Raw genomic sequence first — 19,624 nt, forward strand, 5'->3', positions numbered from 1 at the left:
TCCTCGTAATATACATAGCACATTGTAAAATGATGATTTTCTAACCTTTTCAGCGTGGAAAGAATACATAAAACCGGGAAATTTGAAGATAAATTCTGATTTTTCTAGAAAATTTGAACGAATTTCATACCAATACAACAAAACATCCTCATTTTACTCGCTGCGCCATCTGGTTGTAGATCCAACGTAAATTCGTCAATAATCACCACCGAATCTCGTTTTTCAGTGCGTAAAATAAACAAACACCCTCACTTTTGTGGTTCTGAGCTCTAATATAGATGTCGCATGAGCTGAACCAGCTTTGCGTAAATTCGTCAATACCAAAAAATTATAGGAGGTTGTGTTCAAGATACGACCGCATTGTTGACGTAGAACAACGCTGTTATTTTATATAAGTCGCTTATTTATTCTTCTTCTTGAATGGCGTTAACGTTCCCTGTGGAACTTTTGCCGTCTCAACGTATGCATTAACTAGCGTCATTTATCAATACATAGTTGAGATTTCTTATGCCAAATAACACGCCTTGAATGTATTCCGAGGGGCAAGCTCTAGAATACGCGTGACCACAGTGCAAGTCGGAAGAAATTTCTTTGACGAAAAACCCAGAACGGGAATCGAACCCGAACACCCGGCATGATCATGTGAGACGCTAACCACTCGGCCACTGTGCACTTGCGCTTATTTATACCTTCGGATATTATTCTATAATGTTATGAAATTTTAGAAACCACTGTTGCGTTGTTGTTGAAAGTTGCATTACTTTTTCATGTTCAGTTTTGCGACTGGCACGCGAACCTAAATAACTTATAACATTCCAATAAGACATTCACAATGCTTGGTATTCCCTAAATATTTTTTGGCACACAACCTCAACGTCTGCTTCGCCATAACGTCAGTTTAATGCATTGATGCATTCTCAAATGCACCAACGAAGCCCTTCTGATGATGGAGAACAAACAAAGTTAACTGCTTGGAAAAAGACTGAATTATGCCACACAGCTTGTACTCTGCCCATCGATGCGAATTCGCTGATGAGTTTGTCAAGAGCGGCCGCCTTCACCACCAGCGAGGGGAGCTTGATTTTGGTTGCTGCCTGGGTAACGGCGTTTACATTTTCGACCAACGCGCCGAAATCGCCTACTTCGCTGTTGTTCGATGCGGTGTCACACTCGCGAAGGCTCGGTTCAATGCGAGCGCTTTTCACTGCACCAACATCGCGTGCATCATTATATGACGCTTGCCTCGAAATTTTATTGCCCCTGGCAATGCGTTCGTTTTTTGCAGGGCTCGAGCCTGCCTTCCTCTTCTTCGTGCTCATCACACACTACGCGAAGCGTCCAATTTATGATGCGGAAAGAAAAACACAATACGAATAACGCGAAAAACGAACAGAAAAACCAAACGACGATATCCAAGTTGGATTACCCCCGGTTGGGGTCCAATCTTAAGACGCGTCCACATTACGTCAATCGGCCTTGGCCGCCCGGTAAAGCCGGCTAAATGTGGACGTACCGCCCGTGCTTGCCGACGTGCCGAAAACCGACTCGAATCAAACCGAACCCAACCCGAAACAAGTGGGTCCGGTTCGAGAAAGTCGAACCAAAACAAAACGAAGTAAATTAGCGTTGACGACATAGTGCTTCGTGTGTTCATGACGGCTTCGTGCATCCGATGGGACTTCGGCTTCGTGCACCCGATGGGGCGTCCACATTACATGTCGAACCGAATATGCCGCCTAGTACAGGCCGATCGGCATCATTCGGCATAATGTGGACGCGCCTTTAGATCGAAGCGCAGCGAAAGCAAAGTGAATTGGATTGCTCAACAGTCCGATGCCGAATGAAAGTTTTCCTCAGCGAGATCCACTGTTGATACTCTAGGCAAGTATTCCCCTTCATTCTTTTACTTTTCCTTCGTTCACGGAGACTTGCAATCCTACGATTTCCCTTCCGTTAGTCGACGATAAGTTGCTCGTTATTGACATCTCTGTTCGGGAATGCACACAAATGGACAGAACAAATGTATGGGAAAATGGAAACGCTTAAAGTTTTCATGAATTTAAACCATTTACAAACCAGGGGATTCTAATGTATAGCATAATAAACAAATCTTACGGAATTTTCGATAAGTTTAGTGTGTAAATCGTCCAAATCCGTTCGCGGCAAAATAGTTATTAACGTTAACTTTATTTCATAAAAACGTGACCTGTTTTCTGATTTGGTACCCTTAATGAAAGACGTAGTTCTACGTCAAAAAACAAAACATCCTCATTTTACTCGCTGCGCCATCTAGTTGTAAATCCAACGTAAATTCGTCAATTGGCGATCTAACGCAAAACGTAAACGATCGGTGAGATATCTGGATTTTGTATTTGAACTAAGAAAATGATGATAAGCAGTGTTTGGATTACGATCAAAATCGAATGATACACAATGTGTCATGCAAGTAACCTCTCACAAACATATAACCAAATATGAGAGGATCATTCAGATACTTGTATGAATGACAGTAATCACTTGTGTAACATTACATGATTAAACCAAGAGAGGAACGAAGACTGTTGATTGCTAAGAGACGAATGAACTCTCTGAGTTTAAAGTCTCTTTAATTCAATACCGTTACCGTTGATTGCATATTCGAGCTGTATCAAACATCGCAAACCATTTTCGAAGCCTGCATGCAAGTTTGAACCGCATACACTGGATTCTCTTTTTACGCGATAGATGCGTGCGCGCAAAAAAAACGCGTAATTTCGAGCAAATCGCGTAAAAAATCGCGTAATTTCGAGCAAATCGCGTAAAGAAAATCGTGTAATATCGAGCAAATCGCGTAAAAAAGTCGCGTAAAAAATCACACAAAAAATCACGTAAAAAAAAGACGGGTGGGTAATGTCGGGGACATAACCGGAGTGACGTAGGACTATGCAAAGGGGACAGCTTTTGTTAAATATATATTTTAAATATATTGTTTTATTTTCTTCACCTACGTGAATACCTACCTATCTACCTGAAAAATGGATTAGTTTACTGTTTACTCTTTATGAATATGTTAATGGTTCTGAAAAGAACCTTTGGTGTTGTGTTTTTGTTATCACTCGATATTCCCATCTTGTTCGGCTAAACCTTCCTGTTTAGCGATTTGTTGTCACTCGCCACAGCTTTCACAGTTGGAAAATTTCTTCCCATCCAGCTTGTGACATATTTTACAGTAAATTACATTCAATGGCACGTCGCATTACCACCACTCAGTGCTGGATTGGAGGTAATTTTAACATTTGAACATTTGCGATGACAGTGGTACAGTGTCGACTTTCAATGTGGGATCATAATTTGGATCTTTATGTTTACAAAAATGTCCAACTAAATAAGTCACATTACATGTCCGTCCAATTAGCTAAATGTCGAACTAATTGTAGATTACTGTACTTTCAATCTGGAAACAATTTAAGAATTGATGAAAATTGAATAATCAGGAAAGTCCCCAACTATCAATAAGCTCAGAACAACTGCCAAATTCACATACTCATCAAATCCTGGCAAACAAATTATGAAAACATCAATTTGTGTTTTATTATTATTTTGGATAATGTTTTAGAAAGCATTGAACTTTATTTCCTAAACTCTTTTTTGGAAGGTTTAATGGCCCTGAAAAGCGCCTTGTTTTATGGAATGGTTCCAATTTAGAAAACTTAGTACTCGTGGTTTTGAAAAAAACCATTTCGAACGCCCTCGATGCCGCCTTGTTCTGGATTTGCCACCAAAGCAGTTTGTATAAAGAACAAACTTTTTTCTTCTGCTACCTGATGCCGTTTTGCGATTGCGTTTGCCACTCGCCATTCGCTGCAACTGCCTGTTGTCTTGATGTCCGCCGAACCGAATGTGTTATGTTCCGAATGCAGGTTTTCTTATCGTCGCGAGCAGCTTTGCCAGCTAACTCGATCACTCCGGCGGCCGAAACTATATAACGCCGGCTAGGTGGACTGGTACACAGGTACTAACGCGCTCGACCTAGCTACCTTTTCCGGTGCAATTGGCGGATACAGCTACGGGAAATTGCAGACCACCACGGTTCGAGCGAGATTTTGCCTTTCCCTTCTCTTTTCCTCCTTTGTTGAGTACACGATGCCGATGCCGTACAACCACACGGGTTTACGGTTTGAAAGAAAATAAGATATTTTTTTGGGGTCCGCGTGTTTTATACTCTAGCGGTACACACTCACAGGATAGAGACAAATCGGCAGACTCAGCCAAAGGGGCGGGTCCAACGAGACGAACGAATGAGCGTTAAAAGGGAGCGATGGCAAAAAAATACATTCATTACGATTTGTTCGCTCGTTGGATTCACATACAGACTAAAAAGGGTCCTTTTCAGGATCACAAAAAGTCTAAAGAGTTTATTATTTTGTTATCACTCGATATCCCCATCTTGTTCGGCTAAACCTTCCTGTTTAGCGATTTGTTGTCACTCGCCACAGCTTTCACAGTTGGAAAATTTCTTCCCATCCAGCTTGTGACATATTTTACAGTAAATTACATTCAATGGCACGTCGCATTACCACCACTCAGTGCCGGATTGGAGGTAATTTTAACCTGTAATTGAACATTTGCGATGACAGTGGTACAGTGTCGACTTTCAATGTGGGATCATAATTTGGATCTCTATGTTTACAAAAATGTCCAACTAAATAAGTCACATTACATGTCCGTCCAATTAGCTAAATGTCGAACTAATTGTAGATTACTGTACTTTAAATCTGGAAACAATTTAAGAATTGGTGGAAATTGAATAATCAGGAAAGTCCCCAACTATCAATAAGCTCAGAACAACTGCCAAATTCACATACTCATCAAATCCTGGCAAACAAATTATGAAAACATCAATTTGTGTTTTATTATTATTTTGGATAATGTTTTAGAAAGCATTGAACTTTATTTCCTAAACTCTTTTTTGGAAGGTTTAATGGCCCTGAAAAGCGCCTTGTTTTATGGAATGGTTCCAATTTAGAAAACTTAGTACTCGTGGTTTTGAAAAAAACCATTTCGAACGCCCTCGATGCCGCCTTGTTCTGGATTTGCCACCAAAGCAGTTTGTATAAAGAACAAACTTTTTTCTTCTGCTACCTGATGCCGTTTTGCGATTGCGTTTGCCACTCGCCATTCGCTGCAACTGCCTGTTGTCTTGATGTCCACCGAACCGAATGTGTTATGTTCCGAATGCAGGTTTTCTTATCGTCGCGAGCAGCTTTGCCAGCCAACTCGATCACTCCGGCGGCCGAAACTATATAACGCCGGCTAGGTGGACTGGTACACAGGTACTAACGCGCTCGACCTAGCTACCTTTTCCGGTGCAATTGGCGGATACAGCTACGGGAAATTGCAGACCACCACGGTTCGAGCGGGATTTTGCCTTTCCCTTCACTTTTCCTCCTTTGCCATATCCAACCATGGCTGCTTGTGTTGGTTTGTTGATGTGAGGTGATGCGAAACGATGTGGTGTACGGTTCGGATGAGAATGATCGTTACGGCAGCGGAGAGGGGATTTTTAAGCTGACTGGCTGGCTCGAGAATTACGCATGTGTGAGACTGCGACCAATGTTTCCCTCATTTTTTTCTTTTTCCTTTCCAATCGTGCTTCATTCTATTTCGCTGCTGCTCTGGTTGCCCGTTTTGGTCGGTACGATTTGAGGAGCACAAAATGGACCAATCAAAAATGGGCACATAGTGTATTTGGACAATGCTTGATATTTCACATTTCGCGTTCCAAATCTTGCATTTTTTCCTACTTGTTCAGTGCCTAGATTTCCATTTCACCCCCTATATCTTCCGGTTAGACGTAGTCCTACGTCAAAAGAATCCAGTGTATATCGTTCCGTTCTACTATAGCGAAACCCACTGCACAGACAAGTACAAAGCAATAAATGATACAAGAAAAATTACGTCATCATTCGGTCACCATTTGCGGAAAGCAACGACACATTCTACATTGTTGTGTCAAATTGGTCCCAACAAATGGTGTCGGCAACGGTGCCGATATCGTGCCATTTTGCAATGAGTTTGTCGACCTACCCTTCGAATTTGACAACCAATTTCTGGCCAGCATTGGGCCAATCTGGCACCACGTCGACCAAACGCAAAACCGCTCGACCCTTATTATGGCTCTATTTCTTTTCAAGAAAAAGATAATAAAATGAGAAAAACACCGTTGATAAAAATGAAGCATTTTATTCCTAGAAAAAAAAATCATTCAGCTCGCGCAGTCCGAAGACATCGGTCGCAAATTTGTTCGCGTCTATTATAGAGTGGAGATTATACCGTTATCAGTTCGTGGCTGGTGAAGTTATTTCGCCCTAACGGGGTTCTCTTTATTGCGCGAGTGAGGAGAGCAGCAATCACTACCAGCGTGAGGAAGAAGTCCTCCACGGCGGACGCGGTGCGTGTGCCGTATCATCGCTGTGTGTGCTTTAGCATCGTCATCGATTCCATCATCGTGTTTTGGTGCGATATACCGTTGCATCTGTGCCGAGCGATTGCCACGCGGTTCGATTGGGACACCGTTTCAATTCATTCGCATTGGTGTGCGATTTAGGTATAATATATATTAGGTTTAGAAATACAAAAAAAAAATAAAAATTATATTATTTTATAACTGCCGTAATGGCAGAATGTCATGTTGACATGGAGATTGAAACTACTGTTTCCTCCTCACTAGCTACAACGGGGGCTGGGAAGTCGCTTAAACGCGTTCCCCCCTCAGAAGATGTCTCTTCAGAGAAAGAGGTAATCTACCTTAACAAGCCCCCCTCAAGAAAATTGGCAAACTTTTCCTCCTCGCCCCCTCAATCTCCCGCTCCCGCTTCCGCTCTACTACCGAACTTGCCTCCCAGCCCTACTGATCCCGCTCCCGTTCAACAATCGACCTCGTCCTCCCCCTCAGTTGTTTCCTCTCCTCGTGTCAAGGTCTATCCAGACGATGCACTTGGAGCTGGTCCATGGGTTGTTTTTTTCCGGCCTAAACCAAAAGGAAAGTCAATTAATGTCATTCAGGTTTCGAAAGATCTGGCAAGATTATATTCCTCCGTGGTCGAAATCTCTAAGGTTAGACCGAACAAACTGCGTGTTGTCGTGAGTGATCGGAAACACGCGAATGCAATTGTGATCGACGAGAGATTCTCCCTAGAGTATCGCGTCTACGTGCCCTCCCATGACGTAGAAATCTCGGGGGTGGTAACTGAAACTGGTCTGACGTGCGAAATGATAAAAGAAGGAGTTGGTAAATTTAAAAGACTCCCGTTGGTGGGTGTTAAAATTTTGGACAGCCGCCAACTAGGAAAAGTATCCCAGGAAGAGGGAAAAACTAAATTCACACCGTCAGACTCGTTTCGAGTAACTTTTGCTGGTTCCGCTCTACCTGACTACGTCATGGTGGGCAAATTGAGATTGCCTGTGCGACTCTTCGTGCCAAAGCCCATGACTTGCCAAAAATGCAAGTCAGTTGGTCACACTTCAGATTATTGTGCCAACAAGGAGCGCTGTGCCACTTGCGGAGAGCAACATGAGGGGAAATCCTGCAGTGCGACTGAGCATAAATGTCCATATTGCGGGGGATCCCCACACGAGCTCTCAGTGTGTGAAACTTACAAGAGTCGCTGGGAGAAACAGAAGCGCTCTTTGAAGGAACGCTCGAAACGCACTTTTGCGGATATTTTAAAGGGCGCTTCTCCACGGGCCCAACAACAACAACCAATCAACACACAAAATGTCTTCGCCACGTTGCCCGTTGACGAAATAGAAGCGGACACAGCTAACGGGGGCACACCGTTCATTTTCCAAGGGAATCCCCGGCGCAAAAATGTGACCACTCCCAAAGTTCAAGGACAAGCCCCTCCGGTGATACCCCCTGTTAGCATGCCTAAAAAATCGAGTGCAGCGGACAAGCAAAATCAGGTTCCTCCTGGATTCCGTGGGAATAATTCACCTTCGAATGGCCCAGCACTCGAGGGGACATCAAAAACCCCAACTGTCCCTGTTTTTCCGTCCAGTTCAACTTCCCAATCGGGATTTATAAAGTTGTCTGACCTTTTGGACCAAATCTTCAAGTGTTTTAATGTTTCCGACTCCATCAGAACCATTGTCACCGCAATGCTTCCAGTACTAAAGACAATTTTGCAGCAATTGATGCAAACATGGCCCCTCCTTGCAATAATTATCTCTCTTGATGTCTAATTTAAATAGAGAGGTCGGAGACATCACTGTTTTACAGTGGAATTGTCGTAGTCTTATCCCTAAATTGGATACATTCAAATTTTTAATTCATAACTTCAATTGTGATGTTTTTGCTCTGTCCGAAACTTGGCTTTCTTCGCGAGATGATCTCTCTTTCCACGATTTTAATATTATACGCTTGGACCGTGATGACAGATACGGAGGGGTGCTATTGGGTATCAATAAGTGCCACTCATTTTTTCGAATTGACCTTCCACCTATTGGAGGGATCGAAGCTGTTGCTTGTCATGCAAACATCAGAGGCAAAGACCTCTGTATTGTCAGCTTGTATTGGCCTCCGAGAGCTGCGGTTAGCCGCAATCAACTTGTTGACATGTGCTCACTCCTTCCTGAGCCACGATTGATCTTGGGAGACTTCAACTCTCACGGAACTGCCTGGGGGGAACAGTACGACGACAATCGTTCATTGTTGATATATGACCTTTGTAACAGCTTCAATATGACCGTTTTGAACACTGGGGAAACAACACGTGTACCTAAACCTCCTGCTAACCCAAGTGCTCTTGACCTCTCGCTTTGCTCGAATTCACTATCGTTAGATTGCAAGTGGAATGTAATCCAGGACCCCAACGGTAGTGATCACTTGCCAATCAAAATTTCCATCACCACTGGGTCGAATTCTTCTGAATCTATAAATTTGGCATATGACCTCACAAGACACATTGACTGGAAAAAATATGCGGACACGATTACTCTAGCCATCAATTCCAGAGATGGTTTACCTCCATTGGAGGAGTATAACTTCCTTTCTCGTTTGATATATGACAGCGCGGTTCGCGCTCAAACGAAACCCATCCCAGGTTCCACTATTCGTCGAAGGCCTCCCAATCCATGGTGGGATAGCCAATGTTCCAAGCTTTATCAGGATAAATCGAACGCATTTAAAGCTTTTCGGAAACGTGGAACCATTGAGAATTTTCAAACGTATTTGGACCTTGAAAATCAATTTAAAAACTTGATCAAAGGGAAAAAACAGGAAGTGGGTTATATCTATGGTATAACCGCAAGGGTGACGTAGGACTATCGTTGATTTAGAGATCATTTGTTTGAAGTTGAATCTAAATCCATTCTGAATGAATGAATAAATGAATATTTGGGGGACTTCGAAAAAGAGAGCGTTACGTTGGAGGCACAAGGTTTTATGCATCCAATATAGGATACGAAACCTTGTTCTGAAGAATAATCTTCAGAAGCTAACCTGCTAACTGTACTTGATTGACAAATCACAAACCCAAATGTATTATATGGATATTTTATGGATAGAAAACATTAAAATAAACTCTTTCGCTTGAATGTCATTTTTAATTCCAAGGGGAACTGGCAGATTATTTTCCAGCAACGATTAGATATTTCCACATTTTCCTCGATACTGGAAGCCAACCAGTGGTTATTATAACTCGATAACCATCTGTTAATAGTACTTGATGAAAATTTTTGGTCACAGTGTTACATGGATAGAAAACATTCAAATAAACTCTTTCACATGAATGTATTTTTAAATTCCCAGAGGAACTGGCAGATTATTTTCCAGCAATGATTAGATCTTTCCGGAACTTTCTAGATGCTGAATGGCATCCTGCGCGTGTATGTGTCGATCCTTCGCCGTCCACCTCCTCCAGCACGTTAGGCAACGATGTTGTCTTGTCGATGTCCTCTCGAAAAATGAATGTGTCTCACCACCAGAATATCGCTTAAGTATGCTTTTTGTGTGTGATTGAATCGAGAGAAGGTGTGGTTTACGATGGCAATTTGGAAGGCAAACTAGAGGGGAATGAACTCTCTGAGCTCGGAACTTTCGGCGACTGAGCAATAATCGATTGCGGGCGCATACAATATTGGATACGGAAATATCCTACTGATGGGGAAGAATAATCTTCTGAAGCTATCCTGTTAATTGCGATTGATTGAAAAACCACAAAACCAAATGTATTTGGTCACAGTGTTACATGGAAAGAAAACATTCAAATAAACTCTTTAACATGAATATATTTTGAAAATTCCCAAAGGAACTGGCAGATTATTTTCAGTAACGATTAGATATTTCCACATTTTCCTCGATACTGGAAGCCCACCAGTGGTTAATGCCAACTCGATAACCACCTGTTAATAGCACTTGATTGAAACATATTTGGTCACAGTGTTACATGGATAGAAAACATTCAATTAAACTCTTTCACATGAATATATTTTGAAAATTCCCAGAGGAACTGGCAGATTATTTTCAGTAACGATTAGTTATTTCCACATTTTCCTCGATACTGGAAGCCCACCAATGGTTAATGCCAACTCGATAACCACCTGTTAATAGCACTTGATTGAAACATATTTGGTCACAGTGTTACATGGATAGAAAACATTCAATTAAACTCTTTCACATGAATATATTTTGAAAATTCCCAAAGGAACTGGCAGATTATTTTCAGTAACGATTAGATATTTCCACATTTTCCTCGATACTGGAAGCCCACCAGTGATTAATGCCAACTCGATAACCACCTGTTAATAGCACTTGATTGAAATATATTTGGTCACAGTGTTACATGGATAGAAAACATTCAATTAAACTCTTTCACATGAATATATTTTGAAAATTCCCAAAGGAACTGGCAGATTATTTTCCAGCAATGATTAGATCTTTCCGGAACTTTCTCGATGCTGAATGGCATCCTAACTGAAAGAGTTCTGCGCGTGTATGTGTCGATCCTTCGCCGTCCAACTCCTCCAGCACGTTAGGCAATGATGTTGTCTTGTCGATGTCCTCACGAAAAACAGGAAGTGGGTTATATCTATGGTATAACCGCAAAGGTGACGTAGGACTATCGTTGATTTAGAGATCATTTGTTTGAAGTTGAATCTAAATCCATCCTGAATGAATGAATAAATAAATATTTGGGTGACTTCAAAAACGAGAGTGTTACGTTGGAGACTCAAGGTTTTATGCATCCAATATTGGATACAAAAAACCTTGTTCTGAAGAATAATCTTCAGAAGCTTTCCTGCTAACTGCACTTGATTGACAAATCACAAAACCAAATGTATGTGGTCGCAGTATTATATGGATAGAAAACATTAAAATAAACTCGCTTGAATGTAATTTTCAATTCCAAGGGGAACTGGCAGATTATTTTTCAGCAACGATCATTTTTTTCTAGGTTTCCTCTCGATAACCAGCAAACGAAAAGAGTGGCGCGCGTGTATGTGTGTGTGTGGCGGCTGCTTCTATGTCTTCCCGAGGAACCGTATTTCGATGCTGATACTCTCTTGGTCACGAGAGTATCAGCATCGGCTTTTCTGCGCTCCCTCACAGTTAAAACAAACTGATTGCATTTCAGGTCAGGTCAGGCCAGGTAATGAATCCCTCGATCCCTCGCCGTTCAGCTCGTTCAGTAACGATGTTGTCTTGTCGATGTCCTCAGGCGTCGTGCACAAATTACGTAACGCTAAAAATCCGAATTTTGAACCACCTCTCCCCCCCCCCCTTCGTAACGCAATTTCCTATCTCTAATAAACAGAAAGTAACGCAACATCTACCCCCTCCCCCCTTATCGCGTTACGTAATTTGTGCACGACGCCTCACGAAAAATGAATCGGTTTCACCACCAGAGTATCATTTCAGTATGCTTTTCGTGTGTGATTGAATCGAGAGAAGGTGTGGTTTACGATGGCAATTTGGAAGGCAAACTAGAGGAGAATGAACTCTCTGAGTATGAAAATTTCGGCGACTGAGCAATAATCGATTGAAAATTATATAATTTTCGCGATACGAAACATTTTCCGTTTTTCATGTTATGCATCCAATATTGGATACGAAAATATCCTACTGATGGGAAAGAATAATCTTCAGAAGCTTTCCAGCTAATTACACTTGATTGAAAAATTACGAAATCAAATGTATTTGGTCACTGTGTTCGCCATATAATTAGAAAACATTAAAATAAACTCTTTCGCATGGATGTATTCTTCAATTCCCAGGGAACTGGCAGATTATTTTTCAGCAACGATTAGATCTTTCCGGAATTTTCTCGATGCTGTATGGCATCCAAACGAAAATTCTCGTTTCAGTTTGGCCTGCAAAAAACTTTTCTAAACTCTAATCCATCAAATTTGGAGCCCTGAAAAGGGCCGATGATTATATGCTAAGCTAATATAGCACCCTCTCCTTGGATTCGATGGGCCAGCTGAATGTCCTTGGGCATGATGTGACGCGTTTTGCGTGGATAGCACACAAATTTGTATCTTCGAATAAGTCTCCTGCAGCGTCATAACAGCGAAACTTTGGAAGCGCAAGTCGGTTTTGAAGTCCTGAGCAATTCCACGATCCAAAAGCTGCAAAGGTAGCTTGCGGATCAGCAATTCGGTCGACTTCCGATAGCGATGAATTTCACGTAAAGTTCCCGGTCGATAGCGATGTGGCTTCTTCACCTATCCTGCGGCTGGTGCGCTTATCCGAGCTGCTTTCGTGTGCCTTACCATTGAAAGACTAACTATCTATCTGCTTGATCCCAAACAAACGAGTCGTCACGGTGCGAGAGTAGAGTAAGAAATGAACGAAAGCAAAGGAAGCGTCATTTTATAAACCATAAAAGTATAGAATCTAAACCCCACCCTTATTATATTCGTTGCTTACCCTGAGAGAGAAACGAATAACATCGAAGTAAGTATACAGTAATGTATTTGAATCCGGACACTTTGCGTTACATTTAATACCATACCGCAGCCACAACATTTTCTGCATGTTGAATTAATGCGATTGATAAGTAACTATCAAGAAACTATCAGTAACTATATTAGCAACTATTAATCGCATAAATTCAACATGAAAAAAATTTTATGGCTGTGGTATGATATTGAATGTAATGCAAAGTGTCCGGATTCAAAAGCATTACTGTAAAAAAGAGTTAACTCGACTGAAATTTTTTCGGTTCGGCCTGCAAAAACGAAATTAAGAGCCCCCGCCTACTGCAGACTGACTTGTCGACCGATAGTTTGGTCGGCTTCCTAATCAGTACGGAGAAAAAAAGTTTGTAGTGTACAGCATAATGCATAGACGTAAGTATGAGCTTTCCCATCTCACATTCCAATAAGATTAATGGGTTTCCAAGTGGGCGCGTTACATACGGATACGAATGATACATGCATGAAATTCGTCGCTATCAGATATCGACCGAATTGCTGATCCGCAAGCTACCTTTGCAGCATTTGGTTCGTGGAATTGCTCAGGACTTCAAAACCGACTTGCGCTTCCAAAGTTCCGCGGTTATGACGCTGCAGGAGGCTTATTCGAAGATACCAATTTGTGTGCTATCCATGCAAAACGCGTCACATCATGCCCAAGGACATCCAGCTGGCCCATCGTATCCGAGGAGAGCGTGCTATATTAGCTTAGCATATAATCAACGGCCCTTTTCAGGGCTCCAAATTTGATGGATTAGAGTACAGAAAAGTTTTTTACAGGCCGAACTGAAAGGAGCATTTAGCGAAAATCGTGGTTTCGATAATAATTCGTTACCGATAGGTGCCATGGATATGGATTTCCTTATGAAGAATATGAAATACATGACATGATGTAGTGAATATATCCGAAGAAATCACTTTGGTGAAACTGCATTATAAAATTATTTGTGTACGAATGCCGCAATCGATAGTCGACTCTAATTTGCGCTGGGTAATTTCCTCGGAGGACTCGATTCCTCCTTTGAGCATTAATAATCTCTTTCTGGCAAAACGATGTGGTATGAATCACATTGTTTGAATGATAGAATGAAGAAGTTTTCTGCCAATTTCCTTCAACCTCCAAACGTATCTTTCTCCCGTTTGTCGTTTTCGCGTTCGCTAATCCTCTCTCACAACACCCATTTCTAGTTTGAGAAATTGTTGAGTAAACATTGTTTGCCAGTGCGCGTAGAGCGGGAATTCCTAAAGATTCATTGCACCTCTAATAAATTGCCGAAAGACGTGGTCTTACGTTGATCGCACTTGATTGAAAAAATCCAAAACGAAATGTATTTGTTCGCAGCATTATATGAGTACAAAGCAAATAATCGCTCGAAAATGACTTGATTTTCGCGATGTGAAACATTTTCCGTTTTTCATGTTATGCATCCAATATTGGATACAAAAATTTCCACTGATGGGGAAAAAAATATTCAGAAGCTTTCCTGTTTATTGCGATTGATTGAAAAATAACAAAACCAAATGTATTTGGTTGCAGTGTTATATGGATAGAAAACATTAAAATAAACTATTTCGCATGAATGTATTTTTCAATTCCCAGGGGAACTGGCAGATTATTTTTCAGCAACGATGATAGCAACGAGAATTCCGCGCGTGTATGTGTGTGTGTGTGTGTGTGTGGCGGCTGCTCCGATGTTTCAAGCGGAACCGTGGCATCACTCGCCTCCTGATGGATTCCCTTTTGGCCTTAGGTGCACAAACAGGCTCTTGGTGACACCGTTCATCAGCGCATTCATGATAAACGAAATTAGCTTCACAACAACAGCGACAACATGCTCCAATCGCTGTTCAATCATAACTGAGTGGGTTTACGAGCGCCGCTCGCTTATATACCGATTTTTGATTTCAATAGCCTGTTTTGAAAGCAATTTTAAGACTATTGAAACAAGTTTTTGGATGAAAAAGTAACAAGTATATGACGCGTAGACATTTTATCTTTCAAATGAAGTGTTTATCATACCATTTCGTTCAGTTGTTTAAGAGCTATTAACGCTCAAAATCTCGGTCTCCAGCGTAACGCTTTCGTTCTCGAAACTTTGGTTTTACACCCCGGTATAGAAATGAAAGACGTAGTCCTACGTCAAAATGAATGTGTCTCACCACCAGAATATCGCTTAAGTATGCTTTTTGTGTGTGATTGAATCGAGAGAAGGTGTGGTTTACGATGGCAATTTGGAAGGCAAACTAGAGGGGAATGAACTCTCTGAGCTGGGAACTTTCGGCGAATGAGCAATAATCGATTGCGGGCGCATACAATATTGGATACGGAAATATCCTACTGATGGGGAAGAATAATCTTCTGAAGCTATCCTTGTTAATTGCGATTGATTGAAAAACCACAAAACCAAATGTATTTGGTCACAGTGTTACATGGATAGAAAACATTCAATTAAACTCTTTCACATGAATATATTTTGAAAATTCCCAAAGGAACTGGCAGATTATTTTCAGTAACGATTAGATATTTCCACATTTTCCTCGATACTGGAAGCCCACCAGTGGTTAATGCCAACTCGATAACCACCTGTTAATAGCACTTGATTGAAACATATTTGGTCACAGTGTTACATGGATAGAAAACATTCAATTAAACTCTTTCACATGAATATATTTTGAAAATTCCCAAAGGAACTGGCAGATTATTTTCAGTAACGATTAGTTATTTCCACATTTTCCTCGATACTGGAAGCCCACCAGTGGTTAATGCCAACTCGATAACCACCTGTTAAAAGCACTTGATTGAAACATATTTGGTCACAGTGTTACATGGATAGAAAACATTCAATTAAACTCTTTCACATGAATATATTTTGAAAATTTCCAAAGGAACTGGCAGATTATTTTCCAGCAATGATTAGATCTTTCCGGAACTTTCTCGATGCTGAATGGCATCCTAACGGAAAGAGTTCTGCGCGTGTATGTGTCGATCCTTCGCCGTCCACCTCCTCCAGCACGTTAGGCAACGATGTTGTCTTGTCGATGTCCTCACGAAAAATGAATGTGTCTCACCACCAGAATATCGCTTAAGTATGCTTTTTGTGTGTGATTGAATCGAGAGAAGGTGTGGTTTACGATGGCAATTTGGAAGGAAAACTAAAGGGGAATGAACTCTCTGAGCTCGGAACTTTCGGCGACTGAGCAATAATCGATTGCGGGCGCATACAATATTGGATACGGAAATATCCTACTGATGGGGAAGAATAATCTTCTGAAACTATCCTGTTAATTGCGATTGATTGAAAAACCACAAAACCAAATGTATTTGGTCACAGTGTTACATGGATAGAAAACATTCAATTAAACTCTTTCACATGAATATATTTTGAAAATTCCCAAAGGAACTGGCAGATTATTTTCAGTAACGATTAGATATTTCCACATTTTCCTCGATACTGGAAGCCCACCAGTGGTTAATGCCAACTCGATAACCACCTGTTAATAGCACTTGATTGAAACATATTTGGTCACAGTGTAACATGGATAGAAAACATTCAATTAAACTCTTTCACATGAATATATTTTGAAAATTCCCAGAGGAACTGGCAGATTATTTTCAGTAACGATTAGATATTTTCACATTTTCCTCGATACTGGAAGCCCACCAGTGGTTAATGCCAACTCGATAACCACCTGTTAATAGCCGCGCGTGTATGTGTGTGTAGCGATGTCTTCCCAGGGAACCGTTTGTGGCATCACTCTCCTCCTGATAGATTCCCTTCTGGCCTAGGGTGCACAAACAGGCTCTTGGTGACACCGTTCATCCGCGCTTTCATGATAAATAAAGAGCTTCACCGCAACAGCGACAACATGCTCCAATCGCTGTTCAATTAGAACTGAGTGGATTTCCGAGCGCCGCTCGCTTATATACCGATTGATGATTTCAATAGCCTGTTTTGAAAGCAATTTTAAGACTATTGAAACAAGTTTTTGGATCAAAAAGTAACAAGTATATAACGCGTAGACATTTTATCTTTCGAATGAAGTGTTTATCATACCATTTCGTTCAGTTGTTTAGGAGCTATTAACGCTCAAAATCTCGGTCTCCGGCGTAACGCTTTCGTTTTCGAAACATTGATTTTACACCCCGGTATAGAAATGAAAGACGTAGTCCTACGTCAAAACGTGCTTATTGGCGAAATTTCGTGGGAGGTTTGTCACGAGAAACGTCAATGAAAAAATTATGGAAAGTGGCTCGAAACATGAGAAATCGCTCTTCATCGAATGAAAGCGAAGAATATTCACATCGATGGATTTTTAATTTTGCACGGAAGGTTTGTCCTGATTCCGCTCCTGTGCAAAAAATTGTTCGAGATATACCACAAGATAGGTGCGATCTTGATTCCGAGTTTTCGATGGTAGAATTCTCTCTTGCTCTCCTTTCTTGTAACAATTCTGCTCCAGGAACGGATAGAATTAAGTTCAACTTATTAAAAAACCTCCCTGATGTGGCGAAACATCGCTTGTTGAATTTATTCAATCGGTTTCTGGAGCATAATATTGTTCCAGATGATTGGAGACAAGTGCGAATTATAGCTATTCAAAAACCCGGAAAACCCGCGTCCGACTTCAATTCGTACCGCCCAATAGCAATGCTGTCTTGTATACGGAAATTGTTGGAGAAAATAATCTTGTTTCGCCTTGATCAATGGGTTGAAACGAATGGCCTCCTCTCAGATACACAATATGGGTTCCGCAGGGGCAAGGGGACGAATGATTGTCTTGCGTTACTTTCTTCAGAAATTCAAATGGCTTACGCCGAAAAAAAACAAATGGCTTCAGTATTCGTGGACATAAAGGGGGCCTTTGATTCAGTTTCAATAGAGGTTTTGTCAGACAAATTACACTCTCGGGGTCTGCCGCCTCTGTTGAATAATATGTTATATAACTTGCTTTGTGAGAAACAGTTGAATTTTTCTCACGGGGATTCGACAGTAAATCGGGTCTCCTACATGGGCCTCCCCCAGGGCTCATGTTTAAGCCCCCTTTTGTACAACTTCTATGTAAACGACATCGACAATTGTCTTACACAAAATTGCAGCCTAAGACAACTTGCAGATGATGGAGTGGTGTCTGTCGTAGGATCAAACGAATCCGACCTGCAAGGTCCCTTACAAGATACTTTGAACAATTTTTCAACCTGGGCCATTGGGCTAGGGATCGAATTCTCCACGGAGAAAACAGAGATGGTGGTTTTTTCTAGGAAGCATAGACCAGCAAAACCAAAGCTTCAACTTTTGGGTAAACCGATCACTCATGCTATGTCATTCAAGTATCTTGGGATCTGGTTCGACTCCAAATGTACTTGGGGGGCCCATATTAGGTATCTGAGTAAAAAATGCCAACAAAGAATAAACTTTCTCCGTACAATTACCGGCACCTGGTGGGGAGCCCATCCCGAAGATCTTATAATGTTGTATCGAACAACTATTCTCTCAGTGATGGAGTATGGCAGTTTCTGTTTTCAATCAGCTGCCAAAACACATCTCATTAAACTCGAGCGAATTCAGTATCTTTGTCTCCGTATTGCGTTGGGATGTATGCCCTCAACGCATACCATGAGTCTCGAGGTTTTGGCAGGCCTACTCCCACTAAAAGATCGCTTCAATTTATTATCTCTTCGGTTCCTCATCCGGTGTAAGGTTATGAACCCATTGGTGATCGGAAATTTTGAGCAGCTTACCGAGCTAAATTTTCATTCAGGATTCATGAGCTCATATCATGAATTCATCTCCATGCAGGTTGATCCTTCTTCGTATACTCCCAACCGTGTTTGTTTTCCTGACTACATCAATTCCTCTGTACATTTTGATCTGTTCATGAAGGAGAAAATCCATGGAATTCCAGATTATCATCGATCGGGGATCGTTCCTACGATCTTCAATGCAAAGTATGGGCGTGTCAATTGTGATAATATGTACTTTACTGATGGGTCCTCTATGAATGAGTCCACAGGATTTGGAGTGTTCAACGAAATTTTTAGCACCTCCCACAGTCTTCAGAATCCTTGCTCTGTGTATATTGCTGAATTGGCAGCGATACACTGGGCGCTGGACAGCGTCGCCTCACGACCTGTTGAACACTATTACATTGTAACGGATAGTCTTAGCTCTGTCGAAGCTATCCGTTCAGTGAGGCCGGAAAAGCACTCGCCGTACTTCCTTGAGAGAATACGAGAAAATTTGAGTGCTTTAACCAGACGCTGTTATGTCATTACCTTTGTCTGGGTCCCTTCACATTGCTCAATTCCGGGTAACGAGAGGGCTGACTCATTGGCAAAGGTAGGTGCAATTGAAGGCGATATTTATCAGCGTCAAATCGCTTTCAATGAATTTTATTCTTTAGTCCGTAAAAATACCATCGCTAACTGGCAACGTAAATGGAACGAAGATGAATTGGGCCGGTGGTTTCACTCGATTATCCCTAAGGTTAGCCTCAAACCATGGTTCAAAAGTCTGGACTTGAGTCGGGACTTTATTCGCACCTTCTCCCGACTCATGTCCAATCACTGTTCGTTAGACGCGCTACTCTTTCGTTTTAATCTTGCCGATGGCAATATCTGTGCTTGTGGCCAAGGTTACCACGACATCGAACACGTTGTTTGGTCGTG

The sequence above is a fragment of the Toxorhynchites rutilus genome, chromosome 1 (genome assembly GCF_029784135.1).
Source record: "Toxorhynchites rutilus septentrionalis strain SRP chromosome 1, ASM2978413v1, whole genome shotgun sequence".
In the NCBI taxonomy this organism is placed as follows: Eukaryota; Metazoa; Arthropoda; class Insecta; order Diptera; family Culicidae; genus Toxorhynchites; species Toxorhynchites rutilus.